Here is a 15026-nt window from a genome sequence, read left to right as displayed (position 1 = left end):
TAATGCATGCCTGCGAATGCCTCAAGAGAAAGCGGCCAAGTAAGATTACCAGGGCCCCACTGACCACCATTACAACGACATTCCCATTTGAGCTTGTGTCCATAGACTTTTTGCACCTTGAGACTTGTAAACAGGGATATGAGTACATACTGGTAGTGATGGACCACTTCACACGTTTTGCACAAGCTTATGCAACAAAAAACAAATCTGCAAAAACAGTGGTGGATAAGGTCTTCAATCACTTTGCTCTGAACTTTGGTTTCCCAGCACGAATCCACCATGACATGGGCAGGGAATTTGAGAATCAGATGTTTTCCCAGTTGCAAAAAGTCTGTGGTTTACGTGGCTCTCACACTACCCCATACCATCCACAAGGAAATGGGCAAGTGGAGCGTTTCAACAGAACTTTGTTGTCCATGTTGAGAACACTAACTGACCTTGAAAAAGCAGACTGGAAGGAATCATTGACAAAAGTGGTGCACGCCTACAACTGCACTCGGAATGAGGCTACTGGGTTTTCCCCGTACTATTTGTTGTTTGGCCGTACTCCAAGACTCCCTATAGACATCTTGTTCAACTTGCCTTCACAGGAACAGCAATTAAGCTACGAGGAGTATGTGACAAAATGGCAATCCCGAATGAAGGAGGCCTATGAGATTGCATCTATGGCAGCCCAGAAAGAAGCTTCAAGAGGTAAACAGTATTACAACCGTAAGATCTACGGAGCTCAACTTCATCCGGGGAACAGAGTCCTGCTCCGCAACCTCAAGGAGAGAGGAGGCCCAGGCAAGCTTCGGTCATACTGGGAGGATACAGTGTATGTGGTGGTGAGTCAAAAAAGCCCTGACATCCCAGTTTACGAGATCAAGCCAGAGAGGGGAGGAAAAAGCCGCACAGTACACAGGAACCTGTTGCTTCCATGTGACAGTCTACCTGTAGAAAAACCACACAGACAGGAGCAAAACGAAAAAAGAAAAAGCCTGAGACAAAAAGGGGTAGAAGCTCAACAACAGCTACTACAAGAAGACACAGACGTGGAGAGTGAGGATGAGGGTGAGCTTGTGTGGAGGTTTCCACAGCAAAACAGTACCACCACCATTATCCCTCCAACCCTGGAATCTCTGGTGGGTGAACAACAACTGGGGGAGCCTCAAACAGCTGACTTCGACCCTTTCTTACAGGACCACAGAGAGATACACGAACCTGAGTTGCAGACAGCAGAGCAACATTACAACCACCAGGAGTCACAGGATGAACAACAAGATGAGCAAGGAGACAGTGACTCCAACAGTGAACTAGGGTTGTCACCTGTCCTCAGACACCCCAAGAGAGAGCGACGTCAGCCCAAAATGCTGACATATGATATATTAGGACAACCCACAGTCAGACAAGCTGATATGGACAGTGTTAAGATGGGAGCTATTTGCACCCAGAGACTGTGGAGGCCTTGGTGGCCTGAAGATATACCAGCAAGGTGTGAGAGACAGTAATAAGAAACTGATCCAAAATGAAGACATTTACATGAACATTGTGACAAGCAGAATAGAGCAAATGTAGCACCAACAGACAATGGACAGAATCTAACATTCATTCTTATGGTGTGTGCTAACTTGTCACATGCTGAACGTATGATGATGATGACCATCTGTAAAAGATGCCTTGATATGTAAACAAAGTTAAGTGTGGTAACAGACTAGTGTATTGTTGGCCGAATATTGAGTCTGGTTACAGTCAGAAATTCAGAGTAACATGATGAACTTGTTTACTAACCTTGAGGGAGAAAAATGGTTACTTGGCACAACATGATTCATGATTAGCTTCTACCATGACTTTTAATTTGCTGAATGCAAATTGTTGAATTGCAATGTTTCATTGAACAGATGTCAGAAGCATGTGTAGCCATAATTGTTACCCAGGGATAGGTATACTAATAGTACACAAGAAATGTACTGACAACGGCAAACATGTTCAAAGAGTTTAGGAAAAAATAGACGGAAGCCTTTTTTTCCCTCTTTCTTTCTTTTTTTATTAAGTAGGGGAGGGTGTGGCGCCCTGAGTATTATGCGCATTAAGAACAAGTCTCAGATGTGTTCCTTATGTGTTCGTGCCCACCCCCCATCATCATTTTTTGCTATTTGTTGTGACAATAGTTTGCATCATAACACAGAGCGAAAAGCTCATTTGCTCCCACCTGATGTGATGTTAGGGCGATATTTAGTTTCGCCAGTAGGTGGCAGTGGCGGCTCAGCCAAACGGGTAACTGGCAAAATAATCCTTCACAAAAGTAACGCAGGCCAGTTATTACAATGGAAGCCGCCAGTAACACTGAATTGTTTTGCTGTGTTTCAGGTGAGAGCAATATACGAGAACTACATACATTTATGTAAAGTTGATGCTTATTTAACATGTTTGGAGTGTAATTCTTGTTTATATGGTGTTTAATGTGAGCGAATAAGGGAGTTGTTTCACGTTATCTGTGGGTAATCCTAGTAACATTTGTGCGCTAGCTAAGTCATGTTAGCCTCCTGCATTAATCTCTGTAACCGTGTTGTTCCATCAGTAAGGTGAAAGGAAACTGTTAGCGGGTTTCAGTTAAAGTTATAGGAAATAGACCAGCCAGTACATGTTATGTTGTCTATTGTGTACTGGTCATTTTCTCTGTGTGTTAAGGGCTGATTAATACGTGGCCATTACACGTAATGCCACAAAAGTAACGCAGGCCAGTTATTACAATGGAAGCCGCCAGTAACACTGAATTGTTTTGCTGTGTTTCAGCGCAATAAATCTTCATGTGCACCTGAATGAACCCTGTCGTCCTTCAGTGTGTAACATTTTTATAACTATTTCCAGATGTTTCTAAAGATGAAAACAGAATTAAACTCCAGCCTGATGCGTTTCTGAGGTTCCTGACTCTGACCGTCCCTCAAACGCCTCTCTGGGCGTTTCCTTCCGTCGCTTTTACTTTCGCTTTCGTGAATGTTGTGGCGCAGTTGATCGTCTCGAAGTTAAGGTAACGTTAGCAGTCTGTACTGTTTTCCTGGCTGACATCAGCTGTGTGCAGCTTAGTTTCAGCATAAATCTGCTTCGTTTTATGTGAGATCAGAGTCTGGGAACGAGACAGAAACAGTTGATGATCAGCAGCTGAACTCGATGTTACTGTGGATCCACTGACTGATGTCTGTAGGCAGCTTCTCCTGCCTCCGTCAGTCTGTTACGGAAGCCCGTTTCCGCCACAAAAAAGGATCCATTCTCGAAATCTCGACTTATAACTCGAAGATTTTGAGAAAAGTAGCTCGAAATGTGGAGTTAGTTCTGCCAATCAGTAATCCAGCTACAATGCGCACTCAAACCCGCATCGCAACAAACCGGCGCTTTCGAGAGTAGGTTAGCTGATATTAACGCCATGTGATTCAGCTAATAACAAAAGGATTTCATCATTTGTGAAGCCACACAGACAATAATCAGCGACTTGTGCATTTATGACTGGCTGTAATTCTGGTATCTTAGCTGTAGCATTTGTAGCTGAGGGCTTCAGCTTCCGGGTAACAAGGAAATTACGTCATTCACGTAAATGACTGATTGACAGCACTAACTCTTAATTTTGAGTTAGTTTTTTCAAAATTCCAAGTTAATAAGTCGAAATTACGATAAAATAAGTCGAAATTACGAGTTCTGGATCCTTTTTTAGTGACGGAAACGGGCTTCCAGTGTGTGGATGTTGTTTAACTGCTGACAGTGAGACAGGGCTGTCCTAAGAGTCGCTGCCAACACTTCATCTATAAAATGCATTTCTCTGCTCGTTCGCTATAGTCTGCTGTCGTATTTGTATGCAGGTTATTTTCAGTTTAACTGCTGATGTTCATTCGTGTATTGTAGGTGAATGCGTTGATGATTGATCATAAATTAGTAAACTGGCCGTTTTTGTTCAATAATTCCTGTTTCATGTTCAAACCGTCAGACAGAAACTCTGCGTTTGTTTTTATGTTCTTCAGCCTGTTGTTCTTGAGGTCATCTGTGATGCGTTCAATGACCCTCCACATGCTCTGAGGCTCATTTGAAGAGAAACAGAACTTCATCTTTAGAGCATAAGTGGGTTTTTGCCCTCTTTATGCCCGCGGTCAGGCTCTGTTTATTGTAGTATAACACTCATAGGACACAGTGTCCCGCTGCACACACACTGCACACACACTGCACACACACTGCACACACACTGCACACACACTGCACACAATGACAGCTGCAGACTTTGTGTCTGATGTATTAAGTATGAAACACTGTTGGGCTAAAATCTGGTCAGAATGAATCCAGGTGCAGGTGTGTCAGTTTAGGACAACTGGACTAACATCCAAGTGCTCACAATATAAAGTGTATTCTGTAGTAACATCCTGGTGTTGCAGCAACAGTCCCACATGGAAACGTCAACACTCAAACTCAAAATCTCTTTTTGTCAACAATAAAATGACAGCAGACCAATTTGAACAAAGTTGGTAAAAAGCTTCAGAAATTAGTAAAATATTAAAAAGTGTCTGGATGCTCAATCATCCAGGTAAGGGTTAGGTAATGCTGTGATTGCAGACATTCCCCAACTCTCTGTGAATGGGACTCATGGCCATTGATCAGTGGTTGTTGATCAATGGTCATGACCTCCCAGCCATTGTGCAAATGTCCTGTTTATAAGGTTGGAAACCTGCAGTCAGCTGAGACTGAAGGAGTCACCTGGATGAGTCATGAAACGTTTCTCCCACTGAAAACATCCAGATGAACAGAATCAACTTTTGGGGATTAAAACGTGTCTGAATTAATCATCATAAGTGGGTCAGTCAGTGTGTCGCTGGGCTGATTTGTGTTTCCTCTGCAGGTGAAGGTAGAAAGTGTGTGTGAGCTGATGTGAATTGAGCAGCATGGATCAGTGTGAGGACAGAGAGGAGGGAGTCCCTCCCTCTAAAAGCACTCTGTGTGGGGAACATGAGAGCCAGACCAAAGCTCAGAGGTGAGATGACCATCTCTAACTGTCCATGACTCTTCTCCATGTCACAGCTCAGCACTCACATCACTGCTCCATCATTATTCACAGGAACCCGCCTGGACCTCCACCCAGCTCTGTGTCCTGTAAGAGTGACGCGTCTAAAGATTTTATCATTTATTTTAAAGTCTCTGCTGCAGAGAGGTGAGCTGTTAGTAACAAGAACTCTCTGATTTAAATGATTTTGATGTTTCCTGGTTTCTAAAATGCATCTCTGTAGCAGAGCAGTGTCTCCAAGGACACACAGGCTCAGCTGTAACTGTCAGTTTATCTGGTTTAAGACACATTTGGACTCAATTGGCTGTTTTTAACTATGTATTTTAATCAGAGGTGTAAATTTAGACCTCACACATCTGGATCCTAAACTATGATAGAAACAGCTGCTAGCAGTGGGTAGTTTGACTTTGATACGCTGCTCTAGAAAGCAAACAAAGGTTTGTGCAGCTCCTCTTCAGAAAAGTGTTCAGAGAGCAGCTGCTGTATTAGACAAAGGCTCGTCGTGTGAGCCCAGATGTGTGTAACAGCTGGATGAAGGAGAACCATCCCGCCTTTATTAATGAACTTCCTGTTGCTTGCAGATGACAGGAACACAAAGTGTTTGTGCCACGTGATGCTGCAGGATTTGTTAACGTGTCCATGATGGTAACATCTCCTCGTCTAACTGCAAACACATGAGCGCTCCTAACGGCAGCTATCACAGCCACACAGGCAGACTGTGTCTCACTGTTGCATTCAGGGACATTTGTTTTCCTGTAAAAAGCTGAACTCTAATCTAAGAGGACTGTTACTGACAGGAAACAGCTGCATTATCTGCAGTCTGTGTGACCACAGCTGCTTCAATCACTTTATCAGAGAATTGATCATTGAATAAAACATGTTTGTGTCTGCAGAGGTCAGAGGTCACAGTCTGCAGGATCCAGCTGTCCGTCTGTGAGGAGTGACTGGTCCATGCCTCACCCTCCAAACTTCAGTGCTGAACCTGGACCAACGAGGTCAGAGACCTGTGATGACTCCTTTACATGTTTGTGTTTTCCTGGATAAATATGACCAAAGATTCATTAAAAAGATAAAAATATTAGACTTTGTCCTGTAGCGCTGTGTGGCAGGCAGGATTGGACCCAAACACAACAGGATGAAGTCAAAGAGGCAGCTTTATTTCAGCTGTGAACATGCAAACAGCAGAAATAAGGAAACATAACTGTAGGTTTGCAGTGAATGAAGCCTCAGCTCAACGCTCCACTTTGTCCCTCTTTTCCTTCTCCAAACAGCCACATCAGGAGTCTTTGATGGAGTTTTAAAATATTTAATTACAAATGTCCAAAGATGGGTTCAGGATACCTGAATCCACAGTTATTAAAGCTAAAATAGTTCACAGGGTTTGGACTTTGTTAGGTGACGAGAGAACATCAAAGTGTTTTTTATCTTCAAACAGTATTTTTATCACTTCAGTTGCTCTCACAGCCCTGTTTGTTATTTTAGTAAGTAAGTAAGTAAAGTTTATTTATTAAGCGCTTTTCATAGACAGGTAGTCACAAAGTGCTGCACACAGAGATTAAAATAAACAGTACGATAAATAGCAAAATGCACAATATACACAATATAGAGTTTAAATGTAAATTAAAAATATAAAAATGTAAACAGCATTGGTCAACAGAAAGCTTGTTTAAACAGTAAAGTTTTTAACTGTTTTTTAAAGGATCCCACAGAGTCAACCAAACGTAGTTGTAGAGGTAGACTGTTCCACAGCCTTGGTGCCACAGACTGAAAGGCTCCGCCCCCTTTCGTCTTCAGACTGTTCTGGGAGCAACCAACAAACTCTGAGTCTGTGAGCAGAGACAGCGAGCAGCAGTGTATTTAGTGAGAAGCTTGGATAAATAATCTGGGGCCATTTAGTGCTCTGTACGTTAAAACAATCATTTAAAACGAATTCTAAAATCTATTGGGAGCCAATGTAAAGAACATAAAATAGGAGTGATGTGAGCTCGCTGGGTAGAGCGAGTTAGTAGAGTGGGTGCTGCGTTTTGTACAGCTTGGAGGCGAGAAAGAGATGATTTATCCAAGCTGGTAAACAGGAAATTACAATAATCTAAACGCAATGACACAAATCCATGGACAATTTTTTCCAGTTCAGCTAAGGAGACCATATGTCGCAGTTTAGAAATATTCCTTAAATGAAAGAACCAGGAACGAGACAGAGACTTTACATGTGAGTCAAGGCCCAAAGAAGAGTCAAATATTATTCCAAGATTTCGAATATTTGGCTCAGCAGAAGAACAGAAAGGGGCAACAACTTGACTGATTTTAGAATATAGATCAGGAGGAGCTATGATCATGGTCTCTGTCTTGTTCTAACAAGGTAATTGTTAGAAAGCCAATCAGAGATTTGAGTTAAAGCCTGGACTAGGGTGGACAGCCTATCCAGCTGATGAGGCTTAATCAGAGCTCTTATGTTTCACTCAGTGCTCCCACCAAACACCTTGGAGGACACATTAGTGTGATTTAGATTTCATTGGTGCAAACACCAGTCACACAAGCTAACCCATGGAGGCAGCAGCAGGCTTTGTGTTTGGTAAAGTCTGCTGGCTTAAACTAAGAGAGTTTAGTTTGTTAGCACAAAGAGCTGTCAGCTAAAGCCCCGAATGCACTTTGAATACAGACGAACTGAGAAAAACACTTGAAATACAGCAAACAGTCAAACTGACCACAAGTTTTTCAGCTGATCATCCACAGCAGTACATTTAGCATTCATGCTAGCAGCAGGCTATGACTGTTAGGGTTGCCAACTGTCCCTTAAAAAACGGAATCGTCCCGTATTTCGAAACAAAAGCACACGTCCCGTATTGAGCTAATAAGGGACGCACTTTGTCCCGTAATACAGTGAGAATCAAAAGTAGTCTATAAATGTTAATGGAATTAACGCTTTGTTTGAAAACATAATTCCAGCCCCTCTCCTGCTTTGTGACCAATGAGCTGACAATTCGAGTATGACAATTCAGATTACCGCTCATCTCATTGGTCGAGGAAAGGTCGCTTGCGGAGAAAATACCGGAAGACAACAGATGACCACAACAAGAAGCATGGCCAACAGGGAAACAAACGCCGACACTGCGGTGCAAGTCTCGGACGACAGTACACCTAAAGCTGGGCAGACACTGTGCGATTTTTTCAGTCACGTTATTCAGCTCCTGCTCAAACTGCACGATTGACTCGCAGGGGTTAGAAGTTGGTAGGTCACGATGCAGGTCTCACACTATACCGCCCGATGCTCTGATGCGACCTGAGTGCTCACACTGTGCCTCCATAAAATGAAGGTTATAACAGAAAATCTGTCGCTCGCTCTCTCTGTCTTTCACTCACACAGACACACAAACCACCACCATCAACTTTGCTAAATTGCTAATGAAAAACATTGATCAGGCAGCTGTGATTGAGCAGCATGTAAATCCAACTATTTTCACGGTTGTTGTGGTCGTGATAATTTTGTGATGCCACATCGAAAAGGCTCGGATGAGCTTTCCAAAGTTCTACAAGTTGTGCCTCCATCGCTTGTGTCCAGATCACACGCTGCACAGCCGTGCTGCTCCGTCTTTTTCACCGACGTTTACGTGTTTGCACGTGAGCAGTGTGAGCGGCTCACGAGCGATTGATGATCGGGAGCTGCTCGAGGTGTTAATCGCTTCTCGTTACCCCACGTATACTACACGATGCACGATGAAGGCCAAAATTGGGCCGATCACCAAATCGGTCGCACGACTCAAAAATCGTCTCAAAATGGGCCAAAAATCGTACAGTGTGAGCCCAGCATTAGAGCAGCAATATTTGTTCCCCTCAGAGAAAGAAAAAAGGCTGCAAAAGTACAGGGAGGAATGGGAAAAGGGAAACACCTGGCTGGAAAAGGTCACCATAAAACCTATAAAGCGCACTGCACTGTGTGCCGGCGCACTTTTTCCATAGGCATGCTTCTAATGGTGGGGGCACATGAAGAACATGAGGGGCGTGAAAGCTCGGGGAACCCTTAACCAATTTCTTGTCCACCAGGCCACGGCAGAAGCAGATATGGTATGTAAACACTAGAGATGGACCGATCCGATATTACGTATCGGTATCGGTCCGATACTGACCTAAATTACTGGATCGGATATCGGAGAAAAATAAAAAATGTAATCCGATCCATTAAATATCACGAAAGCACCTCACAAAACTTGCAACACGCCGTAACTCACCTCAGAACGTTAGCACGTCGGAGCAGTATGCATCACGTGATAGAGCGGCTGTGGCATGCAGGACCTGTCGGTGGTCTGGATAGCATGTGGAGCTTCGCTAGCAACCCGGCATTTCATCTCCGACAAAGTTATCCCCGAGAGAAGTAAAGCAAGTGTGTAAGTCCATCTCTGAATGTTTGTAAAGCATTCCTGCGTTAAGCTTAACAAGCGATATATGGAGCGACTGCCTCTCCTGCTGCTACTTCAATCATGAAACTGCTTAACGATCAGCTGATCGGCTTTTCTGTCGCGAGTCCGTGTCTCTAGTTTGTTTTTGGCCCACTTTGCACCAGAAAGAGGAAACCAGCGGCTGAACAACAGCAGCACGTTTAAGCTTGATCAGCTGTTGTTAGAATGTATTTAATATTAGTTTCTACTTGAGGATCTTTTTCTAGCTGACGGCTGGTAACTGTGCAGGGGCGGATCTAGCAAAGTTTAGCCAGGGGGGGCCGATAGGGCATTAACAGGGAAAAGGGGGCACAAAGACATACTTTTCTTTCTTATTCTCATTTAAAACGTCTAGCTTTTAATAAATAATTATCTGACACCCAAAGTTTTAATCTGATGTAAAATGAATAGAAGTCCATTACTGTATATAGTGACTATTAAGTCTAATATATATACCCTAGTAAGCTATAGTACTTTTTCCTTTGGGAAGGTACCATCTGTGCAGTCTGCAATTTTGTTGAAGAAAGATGTTGAATCTATTTAATATTTCTTGAAAAATAATTGATTTCTGTGCATTTTTTTTCACACTGCATCAAATTAAGGTTGATTACGTCGATTGAGCATCATGAGGTGGCGCGTGAGGGGTGGTTCCCTATTTTTTATTTATTTATTTTTGTTGTTGCTGGGAGTTGGAACCCTATTAGTTAGGTTGCTTAATATTTCTGCTAAGTACTCTTTAAAATACCAGAATAGGGAGGATGGTGCAGGTTTAAGTTTATTAGATTGATCAGTATTGCTGAACTATGAAATATTTTTTTTGCATACAGGTATAACAGAATAGCTTTAGTGTAGTTGTTGTTTTAAACTTGAGTATGAACTTATACAAAATGCAGCAAGATATTTAAAAAACAGTTGTGTTGATTAAAAAACACTATATCGGATTCATATCGGTATCGGCAGATATCCAAATTTATGATATTGGTATCGGTATCGGACATAAAAAAGTGGTATCGTGCCATCTCTAGTAAACACTAGGGGTGCAACGATATTCGTATCGATATTGAAGCGTTCGATACAGTGCTTTCGGTTCGGTACGCATATGTATCGAACAATACAACATTTGTAATTTATTTTATCAACTTTCCTTCTGACTATGCTGTCTGTGTTGAGCGCTCAGTGAATCTGCGTTCGACTACTCCGCCTAGGCTGCACTGTCCAGCGCAGATCCACTGAGCGCTCAACACAGACAGCATAGTCAGAAGGAAGAGCGCAGGGCAAGCTAGCGAGACAGAAGTTAAGCTCTCCTTGCAAGATGGACCTCCCCCACCCTCATTCAGATCTGGCGTTTGGAATTATTTTGGTTTTCATGTGACGTATGACCCTGAAGGTAAGCGAGTCATGGACTAAAGTAAAACAGTATGTTGGATGTGCCATGCAATGCTCAATTACATTGGTGTGAACTAGTGTGTTAGCGCAGTTAGCTCGTTAACGTGTTGGCCGTCTAGCCCCATGCACGGGGCGATCGGCGGTAGCTCGTTAACGGAGATTTGCCGTGTTGTGGCGTTAAGGTCATTTCAACGAGATTAACCTGAAAGCACTAGTGGGAACACAACGAATATGACTGCACATTTATGCCGACATCATCCTAGTGCAAAGACAAAAACAACAAGCATGCTACTAACTTTAGCCGAGTCATTTAGACAGCTGTTAGCACATGATCCTCCTTATGCTGCTGAGAATATAGCCCAGAAGAAGCGGATAGTATAGCTTTTATTTTGGAAAGAGACATTTCTCTGTAATAAACTCTCTTTTCCAAAGATGAGTGATTCCTCAATCAGATACAGGGCTCGCAATATCGCTAGCCCGACGTCCCGGAGCTAGCGATTTTTTTCAGACGGGCTACCAAAATCTATCTCTTCCCTGCCCGTCGGGCTATTGTAGGAAGGAAAAATATATGTCAATGCTTTTGCATTCTTTCAGAAATGTAGCTGGGTAATTATGTCATTGGCATCGGTGAGCCACTATCAATATGTGACATATTGAAATCGCGTTTGAATTTGCACTTGTTTTTTTGCTTTCACTTTGCAATCGCGCAAACTGTGTATAGAGAGCGACAGCACTGATCTGTGAGTGATGATAATTTGTGCACCAATTCCTCTGACATCGTCTTATTAATTGTTAGCTTACTATGCAAACATGACAAGTGAAATCTCCCGCAGCTTAAACATGTGAGAGGTTGATCGCGCAGAGAATCGCTGAGCTTATGTGAGTGCGTGTGTAAAACCAGCAGCATATATATTTTAGTTCTGCTGAGCCAAATAAGACAGGTCGGGGTGAAGAAGTGACAGCCAAAGAAAAGCTTACCACAAAACGGAGAAGTTATGACAAATCAGACTATAAGGCAAAAAGAAAGTGCAGCTTTATGGTTTCATGGACAAAATAATTTCTGTGGCTGCGATATGACGAGCTAAATAACCAGGGCTGCACATAAGTGGTCCGCAGGTGCGCATTCGCTGTCAAAATAAAAAACACGCACAAGGGTTAGGGTTAAATTTAAAAACTGTACTTTTGAGTTAAAATATATATTTATAATTTTAATAAATGACAAATTAAAAAGGCATGAACATTTTTTTTGTATCGAAAAAATATCGAACCGTGACACCAAAGTATCGAACCGAACCGAACCGTGAATTTTGTGTATCGTTGCACCCCTAGTAAACACTGGTTTGTTTTTTAAACCCTCTGGTTAAGGTTAATATGGGCATGTGCGGTGAATATCAGCGCTATGTGGCCAGAAGTGTGATAATATAATTTATTTTGTGTAATAGACAACTGCAAGGATAGATGATTACAACAAATAGATGACTAATACATAAAAGTAATACATAGATGAATAATGATGATGAGTTATGATGTGTAATCATGGGAACAAGTGGGTTTACAAACAGGAGCAGCTGATTAGCTTTAGAAAAGCTGAAATAATACCTCAGCTGAAGCCAATTGTACTAAATGCAATAAATGTGCACTGTTACAAGAATATTTTTCGTTCTATTGTTTTCTATTAATTTATATAATTTTAAGTTAAGCAGGACAGAGTTCTTTTAAAGAAAGATTTACTTATATTCTCAAAAGTTAAGCATGACAGGCTTCTGTTTAAGAAAGAGACCTGTTTTACTGTGTTAATGTTGTCATTTTGAGCTAAAAATAAATGGCCAAATGATCATTTGTTTCTCATATGGTCATATCACAAAGAATATGCATCTGCTTAAATCAAATTCAAGTCAAATGGTTAAAAAATAATTTCACACACACAAAAAAGAGCTACCACACTGGGAAGGGTGAAGACAACTAGGTTGCCCGGCCCTGGCCACGAGGTGCCCCTTATTTATTTTTCAGGGAGTTGGCAACCCTAATGACTGTCCACTGAGCACCAACACAGGTAGGAGTGAGCAGTGATGAAGCAGGACTGTGGGCAAGTTTGAGCTACAATCCTATTGGCTTCTCAGTTTCTCCAAAGAAAAGGGGAAAAATTCTTGGTGTTGTGAAGATGTGAGTTGGTCTTGTTGTCGTGGGGCTGGAAGGATGCTGGCAGTGAGAGGCTTTTCATACAGTGTTCAGTAACAGAATGAGAAGAAAGCCACTGCACATGAAACAAGGTGCTCGTAGTGTTTGTTTACTGTGTTTGTGCCACAATGTCAGATCAGTTGTAGATTCACATGAAGACTTGTCCAGTGAAACCAATGCAAGTACTGCAGTACAGAGCAAAGACTAAGCAAGCCAGGAGAGCTCTCCAACTTTCTGAAAGTATCAGGATATTTGAGTGATAAGAAAAAGTGGATCGTGCAACAATGTCCCTCAGCACACAAAACAATCAAAGCAGAATAAATATAATGTTTTAGATCAAACACTTACAGGGACCTGAAGAGAGAGAACCAACAAGATGTCATGGCTAACAGAGGAACTCAAGCACAGACTGAGTTCTGACAAACAAAAAGGTGACAGTTTATTTACCAAAGGGGTGAACCACAGTGCTCTATATATGTACAGTGAGTCGGGGAGGGGGTCCAGGGCTCCAGGGAAAAGAGGGAAGGGAGTCCACACTCACTCCTCTTCAGACACTCTTGTCCTGCTCTCCACTCACACAGCCACACACGGGAGTCACAGGTAAGCGTCTGTAACCAGGTCCGGGGAAATATATACTCAAAGTATACACAAAGTTAACCCAACTGGTGAATTTAGAGAGAGATTTCTTAGCAATGAGCTGAGATCATGAACACAGGAGGGTCAATGTCCCAGCGACAAACTGCTCCATGCCGCAGCGTTAAATGGTTACCGGTAAGCCCAGGTGAATCAGCAAACAGAGAGATCCAACACCAGCCACGCCTTGTCAGAACCACTCTGATGGGTCTCTGTTGGTCAGGTAAGGCTTTAAAGATGTCCTGGCACCTGACTGGAGCGTCATGGAGGGCATCCATCTTGGAAGCTGTCTCCAGCTGCCTCACCTCATGTTGGGTATGAACCTCTTCACTCTGTCCCTCTGTGATGTAGAGCTCAGTGTAGATCCTGTTGAGGAGGGTTCTACTTCCTGTTTTCATCACTTCCTTCAGTCACACGTTCACATCTCCTCCTCAGACTGATCTTATGTTCATCTAAAACCTCCTGCAGACCAACATCTGCTGAAAGAAAGAAAAACAATGAGACTAAAGAGAAAGAAAACTCTTCAATGTCTGAACAACACAAGAAGTCCAGTTTTCAGAAATGAGTCCATCAGCAGACAGATGTTCAGTCTTACTTTGTACACAGCTGCTCTGACTGGCTGTCTGCAGTCCAGCTCTGCTTCTGGATCTTTCTCCACACTGGGGACAGGAGGAGTCTCCTGATGAAGCAGACTGGTCCCAGTATGAGGAGATGCACTGTCTGCAGAACCAGTGTCCACAGCTGGTAGAGACTGGATCCTTCAGGACGTCCTGACACAAAGCACAGCAGGACAGCTGCTCCTCCTCACAAACACCACTCCTCTTCCTCTTCCTCTCTCTGTGAACACATTTCTTCATCACTAAAAACATTTACTGTCAGTGAAAAACATCCAGATGTGACCAAACTGCAGTTCCTCACAGTTCCTTTGATGTCATCAATACTAATGAGCTGCTCTTCCTGTCTGCCTGTCTCATTAAACACTGAGTGATGAATACAAACGCAACACTTCCTGCAGACTTCCTGACTTCACAATAAAAGCTTTCCATCAGAGAGACACAGTTATGACTTTCACTGTTTTACAGCCGCTGTGTGCAGATTATCTGGGTCAGTTCACTCTGAAGCAGCTTAGAAGTGTCCGTGTAGAGCCGTGGTCTGACACACAGAGACTTCTGATTTTCTCTGTTTAAACAAACATGATGAAGATGAGCAGGTTTCTCTTCTAGTATAAACTCTGTGTCTCTCTGGCTGGCTCATGATGGCTTTTCAGGTTTTATGTTTTGCTCTCTCCTGCTATGGTTTTGCCTGCCTGGGTGGAGATTGTAATGGCCTCTCGCTCTTGGTCCACACAGCTATGATGATTACACCACCTGTTGCTG

At 42.8% G+C, this 15026-nt stretch overlaps 1 protein-coding gene and 1 long non-coding RNA gene across 2 annotated transcripts in view; one reads left to right on the top strand and one right to left on the bottom strand.

Moving 5' to 3' along the window:
• LOC113015885 (NACHT, LRR and PYD domains-containing protein 3-like) overlaps positions 1-15026 on the bottom strand; it is a 525401-nt gene that overhangs the window by 124460 nt on the left and 385915 nt on the right. The window lies entirely within an intron of this gene.
• On the top strand, positions 4956-5930 carry LOC113016392 (uncharacterized). Its single transcript, XR_003271230.1, has 3 exons — positions 4956-4990; positions 5075-5167; positions 5914-5930. It is a non-coding gene; the product is annotated as an uncharacterized LOC113016392 (long non-coding RNA).

The sequence above is a fragment of the Astatotilapia calliptera genome, chromosome 3 (assembly GCF_900246225.1).
Source record: "Astatotilapia calliptera chromosome 3, fAstCal1.2, whole genome shotgun sequence".
Lineage (NCBI taxonomy): Eukaryota > Metazoa > Chordata > Actinopteri > Cichliformes > Cichlidae > Astatotilapia > Astatotilapia calliptera.
The sequence above is the reverse complement of the archived record's forward strand: the minus strand, read 5'-3'. Positions and strand labels throughout refer to the sequence as shown.